A 16,290-nucleotide genomic window follows, 5' to 3' on the forward strand; every position below is an offset into this window, starting at 1 on the left:
CCGGCCCAGCTGGCCACACGCTGCCCAGCCTGTGACCTGACGTTCCAGAGCTGTCCCCTCCTCCCCGCCCCCTCTCCCAGTGGTGACGCCTCGCAGGGCTGCTGCTAACTGGTTCAGATGTGGCTTCTAAAATATGTATCTTTCTTTGCGATAAAAAGAAATTTCATTTAATTAAAAATGTTGACATTGTGCCTGGACACCCCGCCAGAGAAAGTGGCTATAAATTAAACATTAAATCTTTAATGGTCCATAAAGAAATATTCGTTTCTGGTTATGTATATACTGGATATAAATAGATAAAGAGAGGGCTTTTTTCATCTGGGAGACAGACTTCTTTAACCTCAGCTGGATAATCTTGTTAAGTGACTGTAATTAAAAGTTAAATTACTCCTTGCGTCCCCCCGGCTCCAACGGGGTGGGGCGGGCGTGGGGGCACTGAGGGAGGAAGGCAGCCGGCCGCCAGCGGCTTTGCCGTCCTTGTGTTGGGTCAGGAGGAGGCGCGGAGTCATGGTCCGGGGTGTCAGCCACCGGGTCCTGCTTGCACCTCGACACTCGGGTTTCCACACTTCCTGGCTCCTTTCCCAAACGGCACCCCGTGGCTGGTCGGCAGCCTGCGCCCCATCCCGGAGGCCCAGGCCGCCCAGAGAGAAGCTCTGCCAAGCTCCCAGCTGCAGGAGCGCAGGGCGCTGCGGGGAAGGCTCCGGAAGAAGGCGTCTGGGAGGTCAGGGCCGTAGCGGTGAGGAACGGGTCTGTGAGGTTTTGGGAGCTTCAGTTCCCCTCCACGGATGGCCGCCTCGTGCCGCGCTTTGGAGAGGTTGGATGCGTACCTCCTCCAGCCCTGCGAACGTACGCACTTGAAACTTCGGCAGAAGTGGGAGAGAGGGGGCGGGAGAGGCTGGGCCGCATGACTCGAGGCTGCATCCCTAAGAGGGCGGTATCAGTGCCCTGTAGCTGCCGTAACAAACGAGCGACTTGAACAGTACAGGAGTCTTATCTCGCAGGCTGTGGGCAGACGTCAGTTGCGGGGCCAGGCGGCGGTGGGGCGGCGTACCCCCCGAGGCCCGACGGGAACGCTGTCTCCTTGGTTTGGGCTTCAGAGACACCTGGCCCCTTCCTCCTCCTCCGAAGCCCGCAGCGGCCAGTCGAGTCTCTGGCCTCCTCTCCTGCCTCCCTTTCCCACGTTGAAGGAGCTGTGACGACGCTGGGCCCCCCGGCGAGCCCAGGACACTCCCCAGTTCAAGGTCGGCTCGCTGGCCCCTCGATTCCGTCTGCCACGTTAGCACCCCTTTGCCACGTTACCTAACACAGGTCCCGGGGGCTGGGACCGGGACGTCACAGTGCCACCCATGCCCTGGGCTCCCCCTTCTTACCCTCAGGAGAAGCTGTTGCGATCACAGCCCCCCCAGAATGCATGCAGACGCGGGGCGTCTCCTCGGTCCGTCGGGACCAGAGAAGCTGAGCGACGGCTTCGTGCAGATGCGGGCGCGCTCTGACCGGCCGACCCGGCGCTGGCCGCGGTGAGGCGGTGCCCGGGCTTGGGGCGCCGGCCGGGGAGGTGTGGAGGGCCGGGGCCTGGGCTACCAGCGCTTTTGAAGCGAAGCAATTCTGAGTGGTCTGCGTGGGGTCCGAGCCAGGGGTGGGTAGGAGTGTTGGCAGGAAAGGATAAGGAATCTGAGAGAAGAGGGTGGGCGACAAGGGGCGGGGTGATATACCTCCCCAAGGAAACCCCCTCACACGCTCCGCGGGGAGGGACCTTCGGTGCAGGGCGGGGCCCTCCAAGGGGCACGGGAGTCTGTTAATGGGAGGGAGGGGGCATGATCCGCTCTGCCTCCGGTCTCATCCCCCTGCGGAGTGGGGAGCAGGCTGCGGGAGCCGGGGCGGAGGCAGGAGGCCCTGTGGGAGGCGCTGCAGGTGGGAGGCGGTGGCTCTTGGGCCAGGAACGAGTCCTGCAGCCTCGCAGGAGGGAGAAGTGGAGGCTCCAGGGCACCCTGCGGGGCCAAGGTGCAGACTGGACGAGGGGCCACCGAGGAAGGGCGGGGCAGGTTGGCCCCAGGTGGCCCGCCCACGTGGTGGTGGTGGTGGCGATGGCTCCGTTGACGGTCACGGGGACCGCGCCGAGAGACGGGGTGTCTGCGAGGAGACCCTGAGCCGTGGACCTGTCGGGCTGGAGGGGTCTGGGAGACATCAGGGTAAGGGTGTGGTTTGTGGTGGCTGGTTGAGTTGGCCTGACCCTGGGGACCTCGCCGGCGGTGCCAAGCCGGGCATCCAGGCCCGAGGATGGTGCGCGGAGAGCTGGCGGAGGCGCCTGGGCAGTGGGGCGGGTGGTCCCAGGACGGAGCCCTCGGGAAGGGCGCGGGGAGGAGGCTGGGCGTGGAGGGGGCGGGGCTGACCTTCTGCCGAGAGGAGAGAAAGACGGGCTGACAGAGCCCCCTGATGCTCCAGCTGAGCGGCGTTCAGCAGAGGGGAGAGGTGTTTCCTTGCGGTGAGAGGAGTGGCCCACAGCAGGGGCAGGCTCATCGGAAGCCACGAGAGTCTCTCCTCGGCCGAGAGTGGGCCTGTGGGGGGCAGGCGGGGCGGGCAGGCCAGTTGGCACCAGGTGTGAGTGGCCGCGGTCCTGCCCCGTCCCCGAGCCTGCGGGCTGCTGCCCCCGTGTGATGGGGTCAGGCCTGGGACGCGGCCGGGCCTACTTGGCTGTACGTGGGGGCCGGACTCGCGGAGGGTCTCTGGCCAAGAGCAGGTCAGAGGCTGCCCAGGGTTCTGGGGGGCGCGGTTTGGCCAGGAGGACGTGGGGGTGGTGAGGGTCCAGCAGGCACAACGGTGCTGCGGAGGGAGAATGGATGGAACCCAGGGGGACAGTTTGGGTGGGACACCAGGGACGGGGGGTGCGGACAAGCGTGTGTGTCCCGGGGCTCCCAGTCTGGGGTTGCTGGGTCAACGTCGAACGAGGAATGCGGGGCTGGGGGCATCTCAGGAGGGGTGACCGTCAGGCCTCTGGCCCCAGCACTGAGCTTGCGGCGACCTTGGCACAGGGGACCCGAGGGCGATGACCAGAGGGCCCGGACGTGCCGGGCTGGCGGCCTTGGCGCAGGATTCTGGGAGGACGGGGGAGGATGGGGGAGGACGGAGCCCAGGCGCGGAGAAGCTCGTCCGGGTTGTGAGACAAGGGGGCAAGGGGACACAGGGCGGGGGGCCTGGAGGCGGGGGCGGGGGGCCGCCGCGCGGCTGAGCCAGCAGTGAGGGAGCAGGGGACCCCTTCCTGAGGCCCCCAGCTCCGCTCTGTTGTCTTTCTACGCCAGACGTGCGCCAGGCCAGGCTGTGGGCGTGAGCCTTGCCCGGGCCCCCGGGTCCGCGGACGTGGCCTTCGTCCGGCGCTGCTCGCCACGCCTGCCACGCCCGGCGATGCGCGAGCCTCACTGTGCTCGCGGGGACCCCTCCTACGATAAAAGCCACTTTTGTTGTTATTATTTAGAGTCCCCACCGTCAGCCTCAGGGCCTGAGGATTGTGAGCGCAAACACATGCACAATTTATCACATTTTCCATCTCAGCAAAGACTTTCGGCGGGAACAGGAGGCAGCGCGATCTATTATTAAATAAACCGACCTGTCGATACAGGCACAACCTGCAAATGAGCTGCTTGTCGATGCGGGCTCGTTGCTAGCAGACGCTCGCCAGGGCTTGGGGGTGATGGAAGTCCGTGCCCACCCTCTCCTTCTGAGGCTGTTCCCAGCCGAAGGCTCTGGCACGGATGAAGTGAGCAGAGGTGTGTTAGTCCCGCAAGGTCATGGCGGAGCGGAAACAGCCTTTGTGAGGTGGCCCTGGGCTGAGCCACCAGCCTCCAAGCTGCAGCAAGCACTCACGCGCCTCTTCCCCTGGGGAGGCACTCGGCGTCACCCCTTAAAATGGGGCGCCTCCCGGAGGAGCCAGGAGAGACTGCAAGGGGCCGCCGGCAGGCGCGGCGAGGTGGCGAGGCTGCCGGGTGTCGCAGGGGGGTCTGACCCGCGGTCCAGGACAGCTGTGAACGCGGCCCAACACAAAACTGTAAATCTACTTAAAGCGTGAGATCTTTGGGGATTACGTCTCGCCATGTATTTAATGTGTGGCCCAAGACAACTCTTCTTCCAGTGTGGCCCAGAGACGCCCACCGGTTGGATGCTGCTGGTAGGGGGACCCAAGGTACGTCTTGGGCAGGTGTGGTGGGAAACGGAAATGGCTGTGGAGATGGGAGACCTTTGTCCCAATTCCTAGACGCGGGATGCACGCCACGTGGGGCCCGCGGGCTAGGGTGGAAGCGGAAGACGGGGGATGGAGACCGGGGACCCGGCCTCTCTGGTGGCTTCCGTGGGCAGCGCCCAGCGGAGCGGGGCGAGCAGGCTTCGGATCAGCCAGTCCGGAAAACGGCCGGGGGCTCTGGGGCGGGGGTGCCTCCCTGGCGGGCGGACGCCTTGCCCGGGGTGATCAGGACGGGGGGTTGGGTTCTCCGGGCGTGAGAGCCTCAGAGTGGGGGTGGTTCGTATATGAGAGACGGCCTCCTGGGGCGTTGTCATGACCTCCAGGAGTTAGCCAGCCCCGAGGCTGGGGGTCCCTCCCTCCAGGGCCGGGAGGCCCCGAGGGGGGCACGTGGGAGCGCAGAGAGGGGAGGCGGGCCCCGTGGCTAAGGCCGGGCAGGGCTGCCTGGACCCCCCGAGCCGAGCAGCTCGGCCGTGTTCATGCAGCTCAGCACCCAGACCTGCAGCCCCGGCGCCGACGGCGGCCTTGGAGGCGCGGCGCATGGGCCGCGGCGCTCGAGCCGGCCCCTGTGACTGCGCCGGGTCCCTGGCTCCCCAGTGGTTCCAGACATGGGTTTGCAGGGCAGTTGCACAGTCTCGGGAGTCCTTTGTCAGCGGCAGGAAGCAGGAGGCGTGCGGCGTTGCTGATCGAGGGGACCGGGGCCGGGGGGACCGGGGCTGTGCTGGCAGGAAGGCAGGTCCCAGCTCAGAGCGGGACTCGGCGGGCGGGGCCGTGCCCCGCAGAGGACAGGGCAGTGGGTGCGGCGCCTGCAGGGCTCCGGGGCCAGGGGCGAACGTCTGCGAGCGGGGCCGGCTGACGAGGGCGGCGGACGCAGAACCGCGCGGCGTGTCCACGCCTGTCACTCCTTTCCAACGTCTTTGTCCAAAGAAAGAGACAGGGCCACCTCTGCCCCTTGAGGCCACCAGCCATGTAGGACTGCCCCCAGGGGCACGGGCACCCATCCGTAGGCTTGTGGGGTGGACTTCCGATAGTTTGTGGAAAGGGCTCGCGACCCCCAGAGAACACAGCACAGGCTCAACAAACAGGGGTCCCTCTGGGACCGGCTTTGAGATTCATTACCCTCCCTTTACGCCCCAACGGGGCGAAACCCTCCGCAAGAACAGGCCTGGCCTCACGCTAAGGCCTCCCCTGCTTTAGTCCTCACAAGGGCGCCGAGAGGAAGGTAGGGTCCCCACCCCGCTCTGCAGATGGTGAACCAAGGCGCTTGGGGGGTGCGTGGCTCGCGGAAGGCGTGACAGCCATGCGGGCTGGCCCGGTGGGGGGTCGCCCCCCGCTGTAAGCGCCCCCACACCAGGGGCTTCTCTTCCCTGGAAGAGGAGCTGGCAGAAGCACAGATACCCCAGCCCACGACTTTCCCCAAAATGGAAATCTCTGCAGTGCGTTTCTCTCTTTCTCCCGGTGATTTTCCAGCCGCTGTGCTGAATGCAGACAGCGCAGCTCTGCTCTCTGTGAGCCGGCGCTTCGCAGAGGATGGCAGGGGCGGCCGGGCGGCCCCCAGCCCCGGGGTATGCCCGGGAACCCCGCCGGCCCCGCGGCTCCGCGGGCAGCTTTCCTAGCAGCCGCCTCCCAGCCTCTTATCTGTTTTTACTTTGGGGGGAGGTTGATGGAGACGGATTTCTGAAAGTCTTAGAGGAATGAACAGGTTGGTTTCTTAGGGGATTTGCTCAGGAAATGAGATTTTGCCCATTTCCCAGAGGAGAAAGGGCGTGTCTAAATTATTGATGGCAAAACACACTCATCTAAGAAGCCAGCATGCGGGTCTTCGGCGTGCTGCGCGGGGCTGTGTTCTGTGTGCCATCTCAGTGCCCTGCCCTCCCCGCCCCCTCTCCACCCCCGCAGATGCTGCTCACAGTCCCCCCCCCACCCCGCCCCGCCGCCGGCACTGTCCCTCCCACGGCCCCTGCCCAGGGGCCGCGTCCTCAGTGCAGACCTGCCCCTTCCCCGAGCGGAGGTCCGCCTCCACGTTTTAACAGACACCCTACGAGGGACGTGGGGTGGGTCTTGAGGTCTTGGGCCAAGGAGACACGTCCCAACTGCGGCTCTGAACTCCGGGGCTGACTCCCCGGACGCGAGAGCAGCCAGCTTTTAAAGAAACAGCAGGGACGGCAGCCAAGACGCCACAGCCAAGTGGAGGCTGGAAGGCCGCCCAGACATCGCCACTGCTGAGCTCCATTTCAGCTGAGTGTTGAAGAGAACATGGCGTGCGGCAGCAGGGCTCCATGGGGACCGCCCACCCGGGGGGCCGCCTCGCCTCGGGGGCCTTAGCTTGCATTAGAAGGAACAGCCTCCTCAGGGCAATCAGGCGCCCACAGAGAAAGGGACCAGGAGGCCCAGTGGTCAACGGAGGCAGGACGGCAGCGCTGTGCCCCTCCAGCCTGGACACAAGAAAGGCTTGTTGAACGGACGGATGAACCAACTGCGACGAAGGGGAGTCGTAACGTCGACGTTCTGGTGGGGGCAGGGGGCGCCCGGCCCGGGCGGCCGCTGGGAGAGCGGCGGGGGGGAGACCTGGCGGTGCGTCGCCCGTGTGCTCTAGGGGCAGTTTTGCATTCCTTCCTGTCGCCACATAAAATAAAAGGAAGCGCGTCGACAGATAGAAGGCAAGACCAGAGAACAGAAGAGACAGGCAGGCGGCGCGGCCGTGGGGCTTGGAAGCCCGGCAGCAGCTGGGCCGCGATCAGTTTCCCTGAACTCGCTGGCGGCCAGAGCCACACGGGAAACGTGGCCAATGAGATGGTTCTTGTTGTCTTAAAAAGTGGCTTCAAACCCAAATGTTCAGCAGACGAAGGGGTAAACACAATGTGGTCCAGGCAAACAACGGAGCAGTACTCAGCCCTAAAGGGTGTGGAATCCTGGCACCTGCTATGAACCTGGAGGGCGTTATGCTCACGAAATAAGCCAGTCGTGTGAGGACAGGAGCCTGCGTGGCTCCACTCATATGAAGTCCCTGGAGTCATCAAATTAATAGGGACAGAAAGCGGAGGGGCCCGTGCCAGAGCTGGGGGCCGGGGGTGAGGAGTTGGTGTTTAATTGGTGGTGTTTAATTAGTTGGTGTTGCTGTGGGGACAGTTTTACTCTAGGAAGAGGAGAAAGTTCTGGAGGTGGGCGGCGGTAGCGGCGGCCCAGCACTGTGAATGTGTTTAATGCAGCAAACCGCACACCTATAACTGGTTAAAATTGGAGATTTTTGATATATATATTTTACCACAATAAAAACTCAAACAGCCCTGGCTGGTGTGGCTCAGTGGATTGAGCTCCAGCCTGCAAACCAAAGGGTGGCTGGTTCGGTTCCCAGTCAGGGCACCTGCCTGGGTTGTAGGCCAGGTCCCCAGCAGGGGGCGCGCAAGAGGCAACCACACATTGATGCTACTCTTCCTCCTTCCCTTCCCCGCTCTCTAAAAATAAATAAATAAAATCTTAAAAAAAAAAAGACCTTAAACAAACAAGAACCCCACAGGGAAGAGCCGTTTTCCTGGGGTGTTTCTCAGGGTCCCTCTGGTGGCACCACGCGGGGTGCAGCGTTCTGCTCGCGGACAGCAGCAACGGCCCCAGGTCCCCCTGCTTTGCACTAGGAAGCTCAGCTCTAGGAGGGCTGACGTCACAGGGTCGGTGAGGTTGGAGGGGTCATGAGGAGTCGGGGGGAAGGGGCCCCCAAGGTTGGGGGACCGGGCTGCACGAGGCCTGGGCCAGAGGCAGCAGGCAAGGGTGGGTACAAAAGCCACTCCGTGGATTAAGTCCTGGGGCTGCCGCCACAAGTGCCACACCCTGGGGGCTTAAAACAGCGGAAATGTGCTCTCTCACAGCCTGAAATCAAGTGTCCCCTCCCCTCCTCTGCTCTGCTCTCCAAAGGTGGATTTCTTTTCAGAAGAAGGAAAAAAAAAAACCCCAAAACCCTTTAAACTGAAGTGGTTCTGCCATCACGATCACCATCAAAAACCGTGTTCAAGCCACCCACGGTTAATTTTTTATTTATAAAATTGCGCCCTTCACCTCCAGTTCCCCTTAGAGAGAGCGCGCGACGTGGACAATAAAACCCCGCGGTAACTTGGAAGCAGGAGCGGGCGGGCTTTTAAAGCTGTCGCGTGCCCTCCATGTGGCCTCCAAAAGGCGGGGCCTCCACGGGGCAGGGCTGCTCAGCATGACCTCGTGGCCCAGGGGCCCCAAGTTCCTTGCCGGCCACTACGGCAACTTGTAAGCCACCGAATAAACCCGCTCGGGTTGTGAAGGAGGGCCCAGCAGCGTCATGGCACATTTGGAAAAATGAAGAACACACAGAAGCAAGAGGGAAAGGGAGCCCGGGAAGCAGCGGTGGCCGGCCGTCGGTGCCCCCAGACCATGGGCTGAGGCCCTGACCCCCCACTGCGCCGGAGTCTGGAGACGGGGCCTTGGGAACTAACTGGGGTTTGATGAGGGGCGTCCCCGTGATGGGACTGGGGTCCTTATAATAAGAGGCATGGGAGCGCGCTGTCCCCCAGGTGAGGACCGGGAGGCGGGGGCAGGGCCGTCCCCAGGAACCGGTCTGCTGGCACCTCGGTCTGGGCCCCCGGCCCCGCAGCAGGATGGGCACGCAGGCTGCGGTGTGTTGTCACAGCTGCCCGGCAGACTAAGGTGCTGCGTCTTCTCGGGAACGCTCCATCCCCCGCCTCCAGCACCCCAGCTTCCCCCTGCAGAGGTGGGTCTGTGCGTCCCCTGGCAGCCTCTGTCGTCTGCGAGCCGTTCCTCTCCCGAACCCCTCGGCCGGCTGGCCGGCCGGGGCAGGCCACTTCCTCTCCGTCCTGGATCAAAGGCCCCTGTGGCCGACTCGGTCATCCTTGCGAGAGGAGCGAAGGCGGCGCCCAGGTGTTCCAAAGGGGGACATTCTCCAAAGCGGCACGGAGCAGGATGAACGGTTGAGCCTCCCGTTTCCCATCTGGCAGTCGGAGGTCACCCCCACCCCGTGTGGGGGCAATCAGAGGTTTATGATGTGTGTTCCCTGTCTGGTGCGCAGTAGATGCTCAATGACTAAGAGACAAGACGGGTTCTGCTTGTGAGCTGACTTGACCAATAGGGGCCACACACAGCCCTGACTGCACAGCCCCCCCCCCGCCCCCCCCTCCGCCGTGCCCTTCCTTCCTGCCGCACCGTCGGGTAGCGCGGCGCCCACCCGGGGAGAACGTGCAGGTGCCACGCGGGGTGGGAAGGAAGAGCCACCGGTGAGGGGGGCGCGCGGGTCCCAAGGGCAGGCGAGCGTTCGGGCGGAGCGCTCTGCGTGACCCCCCCGGAAACGGGAGTCACGAACGAGCGGCTGTCCTGTCCATCCCGCGGGTGCAGCGGGCGGCGGTTCAGCGTCTTCCGACCAGGACGCGCGATGGACAGAGGGAGACAGGGTCACAGCGGGAGGCCCCTGTCACGCGGGTGGGGTTGGACGATGGCGGGAGCAGGCTCTGGACAAGAGTTGGAGAGAAGCGTCCGAGGCGCCGGGGGGACCGGGGCGAAGGCGCGGCCGGGGGCGTGCGGGGCGTGAAGGAGGCCCGGGCGTCGGGGAGGCCATGGGAAAGGGTCCGCGTGGGTGCTGGCGCCCCCAGGAGCGAATGTCACTCCAGGAAGACCCAAGCCCGCTCTCCAAAACAGGAGGCAGGCCCAGACCCCTCGAGGCGGGCGTTTCCCGGCTGGCTCCTTCCTTCCGCAAGGGCTCGGCCCCTCCGCAGGCCGGCCCTGCAGGGCGGCGCCTCCAAGACACCGCGGTCCGCGGGGGTCGCCGGCCAGGGGGGAGGTGGCGCGTGCCAGACAATGGGGCGTTCCCGCCCTAGCCAGGGGGCAGCCGTGCCACGCCAGGCGGCTCTGTCCTCAGCAGGGCTCCCGTGTGGGCGGCTGTCTCGAGGCTCAGCGGACTCCGCCCGAGGCTACTGCAGGGAGGGTGGTGTGGGCGGAGATTCCCCCGGCCCAGCTTGGTATGTGTGTCTCGCTGGGTTTGGCCTTTGCTGAAGGGTCCCTCCCCAGAGACCTCAGGGAAGTCCACGCGCTGCCTCGTGAGCTGTGCTCCGGGAACCCGGTCATGGCGGCCAAAGTCACCATGATCGATTGTCCTGTGCGCAGCTGGGAGCTGTGTGTGCTGACAGGCCGAGAATCAGCTCTCCGCTTCCTCCTGCCCCACGAGCCTCCCGCCTGCCTGCCGATGGACGGACAGGTGGACGTACCGAGCAATGCCCATGGAGCGTGAGCCCCGGGCGCCTCGCTCCTCCCCGCCACACACACTGGGCCGCGGCCGGTGTGCCAGGTGGACAAAGGGCAGGTGGGAAATGCTGGGGACAGCGATGAGGCAGGGAGAGCCCATGTTCCCCTTGGACGCGCCAGGCAAGCTCCAGTGCAGGCGGGCCCGCCCTCCGGGGGCACGGACCAGGGAGGGCGGGGCGAGTCCGGCCGGAGGCCCTAGGACGGGCTGGACCTGGGGTGCCGGGCGCGGTGGAGGTATGCGGCTCGCCGGCCCTCCTGCCCGAGCCTGCGGTCCTGGACCTTCTCCAGAGCAGAGGCCCTTGGGAGACGGCCGTGGTCGCAGCCTCCAAGTTCCCCACTGGAGACTGAGCGCAGTGACCCCTGAGTTCTCACCGAATATGTTGCTGTGACCAAATAGGGACACTTGGGACCGTTTGGAGGAACCGGGCCGTTGGGAGCGACCCGGGGTCAGGACGGCTGGCCGCGGGCCAGGGTCGGGGGGGGTTTGCCGACTCTGGGCTGTGCCGCCGTCGCCTGTGGTGGGCACCCTGGGGGCCAGGAGCTCCCCTGGGTTTAGAGGAAATCTGGGGTGGGGACCAGGGTGAAGGAGGGGGCCATGGGGGTTGTTTGTTAGAGACGAGACAGCGACAGGGAAGGGGGGCTGTGCCACCCAAACCCTGGGACCTCAGGGCTCTCCTGTCCCCTGCCTGCGGGCGCGGGGCGGGGCGGGGCGGGGCAGAGGGCGCCCTGGCAGCGCCCGCCCTGTGCCTGGCTCAGGCCGAAGTCCGCAGTCCGGGCTGCGTGTCTCTTCACTGGGGCCGATGGATTGTATTCAATGGATGTTGAATTGGATTGGAAGGAAAAGCTCACGATAAGCAAAGAGGCCATGGAAAAAAGTCAACAAGAAGAGAAAACCCTGATCAGCTGAAGGCTGCGGCGATGCCAGCTAACGGGCGGGCAGTGAAGAGGGGGTTTTCACACGACACTCCGCCCTCCTGGGCGGCGCAGACTCCAGCTGCGCGCCACGCGGGCTTCGTGTGCTCGATGTCGCCTGTGGGTGTTAGTTCTCACGCCGCCCCACCGTGGGCCGGGCGGTGCCGGGCCGTGGGCGCCGCCCCGGGGATCGGGCTGCCCCGTCGCCCCGACAGGCGCGCTGGCTCCGCCCACCCTGGCCTCGGCGTGTTCTCCTGGACAGCGGGGGGCGGGGGGGCAGTTCGGAACGGTGCCCCCCTCTCAGGGGCGGAGGGTGAATGAGGCCCTTGTCCCCACATGCCTGGTACACGAAAGGGGCAAGATCTGATGGCGGTCCCCGCCCTTGAGGGTGCCGTCGATGGTGACAATCACAGTGACTTTTCCGCAGCTCAGGGAGGGGGCCCAGGCTCACCGCCTCTCCGTATCCTGTTTATGCTTCGTTCAGAAAACAGACAGGGCACGGCGGGTGGGGGGATGGGGTGACTGCCTCAGGAGTCGGCCGTTTCCTTGTGGGGCGGAGAGAAAGTTCTAGACCCCGAGAGTGGCGGCAACAGGGGCACAGCAGGGCGCGTGTGCTCAGTGCCACCGAATTGTAGGCTTTAAAATGGCTACGGAGTAAGTTTCCGGTTACGTGTGTTTTACCACAATAAGAAAGGTGTGCCAGACGTGTATGCCTGGGGTGTGAAATGTTAGTGAACAAAATAAGGAAACTGTAAGTCCAGGAAGAGCACACGACACACACACGCGTTCCTAATCTCCGATGGCCCCGTAAGGAAGGAGTGGGATGGGGGTCCAGACACAGCTGTGCCGCCCCTGTCCCCGTCCCTGAAGTCAGCTCTGCGGCTTCAGGCAGGTGTCTCTCTGGCCCGGGCCACAGGCTGTAAGGCACGTGGGCGCCTGGTCCCTGCCAGGCTGGCGTCAGCCCCGAGCTGCTCCTGGAAGCTGCGCGGGACCCCAGACTCTGCGTTTGGGGTCTGGGAGCCTCTTCTCCGCACGCAGCATCGCTTGCTCACCCCTTGACTGATTCGACTCACGCGATGACCCCCCAGGGTGGGACCAAGTCCTGGAGAATGGCCCCGCTGGGGGTTAAATAGCCTGCAAAGTCCCCATGGGAGGGTCACCTCAAAACCAACGGGGAGGAAGAGCAAAGGGGTCGCCCAGAATTTGGGGCAAAGGAGGGAGAGGAAGCGCCAGGGACTGTCCCGCATTAGAGAGGAAATGAGTTGGAAAATCCGAGTGACAAGCCCAGGGTGTCCCCAACCCTCTGTCTTTGCCCGTGAAGTACCTGCGACTCCCCGCCGCACCGGTGCAGACAGCGCTGGGCTTTGGCCTGGGCGGGTCTCCCAGGGAGAGGAGCCCGTAAGCTGCCCGCGGGGCGAGCACCCGGCAGCGGCAGCCGGCAGCCCTCTGTGCGGCAGCCGCCCTGGCCGTAACTCTGTCTCCTCTCTGTTTCTTTTCCTAGGGAGCCCGCGGTGCCTCGGTGAACGTTGGCTGAATAACAGGTAACAGACTCTCTCTTTTTTTTTCTCCTGAATAGTTTTTGACACCCGTGAGCCCGTGGGACACCTTGAGAGCTGTTGACAATGAATGTGGGGTTTCTGGGGGTCCTGGTCGCTGGGAGGAGTGGGGGGCGAAGAGCGACGGTTTGGCTCGCTTACACCCCACGGGCCCCATGGGCCCGCCCAGCCCGCGCCGGGAGCGGGCCCGGCGCCCAGAGGGGCCCGGAGGGCAGTGAGGGGACAGCAGTGTGTCTGCAGACAGAGGAGCAGCAAGAGTCCCTCGCTCCTGCCGCCCCCCGGCCCCTCCGCAGCCCAGGCACTGGGGGCACAGGTACGCGCCCACGGACTGCGAGGCCCTCCGAACGCACGGGTGGCCCGGTTCCCTGGTCCAGCTGCCTCAGGCGGCCCCATCGCCCGGGCTGGCCCCCACGGGGACTGGACGCTCGTGGCCTGAGCCCCCGCTGCGTGTTCCCCGCAGCCAGCCCTCTGTCGCCGCCGCAGCTGGTCTTCATAGATTCACCTGCGGTTGTACTTGGCAGAGGGGGGGGGCGGGGGGATTACATTATAAACGTACTGTATATTTGTTGTGAACAAAACTGGAAAGCGCAGGCTTGCCTTGTCTTTGTAACTCGGGTCCCCGCGGGCTCCTCCTCCTGGGCTCCCGGGTCTCAGGCCGTGTGAGCGCAGACCACAAAGCTGCTCCCGCAGATCAGACACGGCAAGGCGGCCTGTCGGGGCGGGCAGCCCGGCCTCTTCCTGGGCCAGACTCTGGAGGGTTGCACTTGGTGACATCTTTTGTATTGTTTCCGCTGCGAGCTCCCCTTGGACTCAGAAGCAGACATTGGCCAAAGGGAGCTTGACCTGGCAGCTGTCCCCGCAGAGTCACAGGGGGCCGTGTGCAGAGGACACTCAGGACGTGCCTGCTGGCTTTCCCTCAGGATGGGGACGTGAGGCGGGCTCAGGGACCTCTGCAGGTGGCTGCGGGTGCCCACGGCGGGGCGGGTACGGGGTGGGGGCGGCGCTGCAGCCCAGGGTCCCCGGAGCGTGGCCGTCCTGTCTGCCAGCGTGCAAGGAGACAGGGGAGCGCAGAGAGCGCCGGTCCCACGCGCTCACCCAAGTTGGCTCAACCACAGCGAGGCTCCGTGCACTCGCCACTGGTGACGCGCCCCCTTTGTACACCGAGTCCCATTTCTCGGGGAGGCAGCCACAGGGGCCCCAGGCGAATGTGCCTGTGGGATAAAGAAGTCCTCGCGCTCTAAGGAGGGACGCGGGGACGGGCTGGCTCGGGTGGTGTGTGTCTGTGTTTTCAGACAGCTTCTCGGGCCAGGGCGCGCACAGCCACCTGTGCGCAGTTTAGAGGGTGCGATTGGATCGATTGTGACGTGCATGTGCACCCATGACATCGTCGCCCCCGTCAAGAGGCTGGCGTGTCCGCCCCCCCCAAGTTCCCAGTGCCCTGAGCGCTCTTCCCCCTGCCCCTCCCCAACCCCCGCGTCCCAGGTGAGCCCCGCTCTGCCTCCTGTCACTGGGCAAAGTTTGGTCCCAGGAGTTCCGCACGAACAGAGCCAGCCGCGCGCCCCCTCTCCCGGCCAGGCCGCTCTGGCTCAGCACCGCCGTTTCGAGAGTCCTGCCGGCTGAGGTGCGCCCACAGCTCCTCCCCTTTTCTGCCCGGCTGTTTCCGCGCTACGGACAGACGCACAGTGGCCTGTTTCCCGACTGCTCCTGGAAGGGACGTGGGTTGTTTCCAGTTTGGCGCTGAGGAAGCCGCGCAGAGTGTTCACATACAAGCCTGCGTGAGCCTGCTTCCTTTTCTCCCGGGTGAAACGCACCGCTGAGAAGTGGCTGGGTCCTCTGGTAAGAACGGGTAGCTTTTGAAGACAATGCCCAACTCTTTTCCAAAGAGGTCGCACCGTTTCACATGCGCGCGGGCCCCGCGCGAGAATCCCGGGCCTGCGTCCTCGCCGGCCCCAGGGCCGCTGTCCCCAGCCCCGCGGCCTTCCGTGGGTGTGCTGTGGTTTTACTGTGCATTTTCCCAACGGCGGCGATGCTGAGCGTGAGCTCATGGGTTGTTTGCTACCCACACATCTTCATCGGCGATACGCCTGTTCACATCTTTCCGTAGGTGTTTATTGGGTCGTTTGTTTTCTTATTGTTGAGTTGTTTGCGTCGGGAGATTCTTTATATATTTACCGGATACAAGTCGTTTATCAGATGCACACTTGAGCAGAAACGCTCTCTCGTTATTACTGATTTCGAGCGATTTGATTACGATGGGTGTGGGTGTCATTTCCTTCGCCTTGCGTGGGTCGGCGGAGCTTTGTGGGTCGCCGAATTTGCCGCCTTCATCGGATTCGGAGACGCTCTACCCTTTATTTTTCCAAATGCTCCTCTGGTCCCCGCCTCTGCCAGCGACCCCAAGTACACGCGCGGCAGGCGGCTCGCGGTTGTCCCGCAGGGCACAGGTGTTCTTTTCTACTTCCTACATTGTTTTCTCTTGTTCTTCATTTGGGCCTTCAAACTCGAGAAAATAATCCATTTGTGTCTTTAAGTCTGTTGGCGTTTCCTTCGGCAACGTTTACTCGCCGCAGACCTTTTCCACCTCAGACTTTGCGGTGTTTACGTCTACAAGTTCAGGAGTTTTTTTTTTTTTTGTAGTTCTTACGTCTACAACTTTTTAATTTATTTTTTTAAAGATTTTATTTATTTATTTTTAGAGAGGGGAAGAGAGGAAGAAAAAGAGGGAGAGGAACATCAGTATGTGGTTGCCTCTCGCGCGCCCCCTGCTCAGGACCTGGCCTGCAGCCCAGGCACGTGCCCTGACTGGGAATCGAACCAGCGACCCTTTGGGTTGCAGGCCAGCGCGCAACCCACTGAGCCACACCAGCCAGGGCTCCAACTTCTTTATACCTTCCATGTCTCCACTTAACTTGCGGAACCCGTGAAACGGAGTGATGATTGTGTGAAGGGCCTTGTCTGCTGACTCTGTGAATTCCGGGTCCGTTTCAGGTGTTCCTTGCGCGCCTCGCGTTGGGTATGTTTTCCTGCTTCTCGCATGCCTTTGCCTGGATGCTGGGCATTGTACAGTTTACCTTGTTGGGCACTGGATGCTTCTATCCCTGTACATTCTCTTGTGCTGTGTTCTGGGATGTAGTTAGGTCGCTCGGTCCTCTCAGGTCTTACATCTGAGATTCGTAGACGGGACCCGGGCCGTGCCACCCCCAAGGTCTAATGACCCCGCTGCTGAGGCGAGACCCTCGGAGCGCTCTGCCCATCGCGGAGGGAGCTGCGAGGCGTCCCTGTCCGGCGGCAGCGAGGCTTTCTGAGCCCTCCCCACCCACA

General features: G+C 63.7%; 1 protein-coding gene across 2 annotated transcripts in view; it reads left to right on the forward strand.

The window, feature by feature from the left end:
• RBFOX3 (RNA binding fox-1 homolog 3) overlaps positions 1–16,290 on the forward strand; it is a 269,214-nt gene that overhangs the window by 164,407 nt on the left and 88,517 nt on the right. For both annotated transcript variants that reach the window (XM_054593393.1, XM_054593394.1), the window contains exon 4: positions 12,915–12,954. The gene's annotated coding sequence lies outside the window, so the exon portion shown is untranslated. The remainder of the gene's footprint in view (positions 1–12,914; positions 12,955–16,290) is intronic.

Source organism: Pteronotus mesoamericanus, unplaced genomic scaffold, assembly GCF_021234165.1.
Source record: "Pteronotus mesoamericanus isolate MK-2021 breed Mesoamerican mustached bat unplaced genomic scaffold, CSHL_Meso_final scaffold_408, whole genome shotgun sequence".
Taxonomy (NCBI): Eukaryota; Metazoa; Chordata; class Mammalia; order Chiroptera; family Mormoopidae; genus Pteronotus; species Pteronotus mesoamericanus.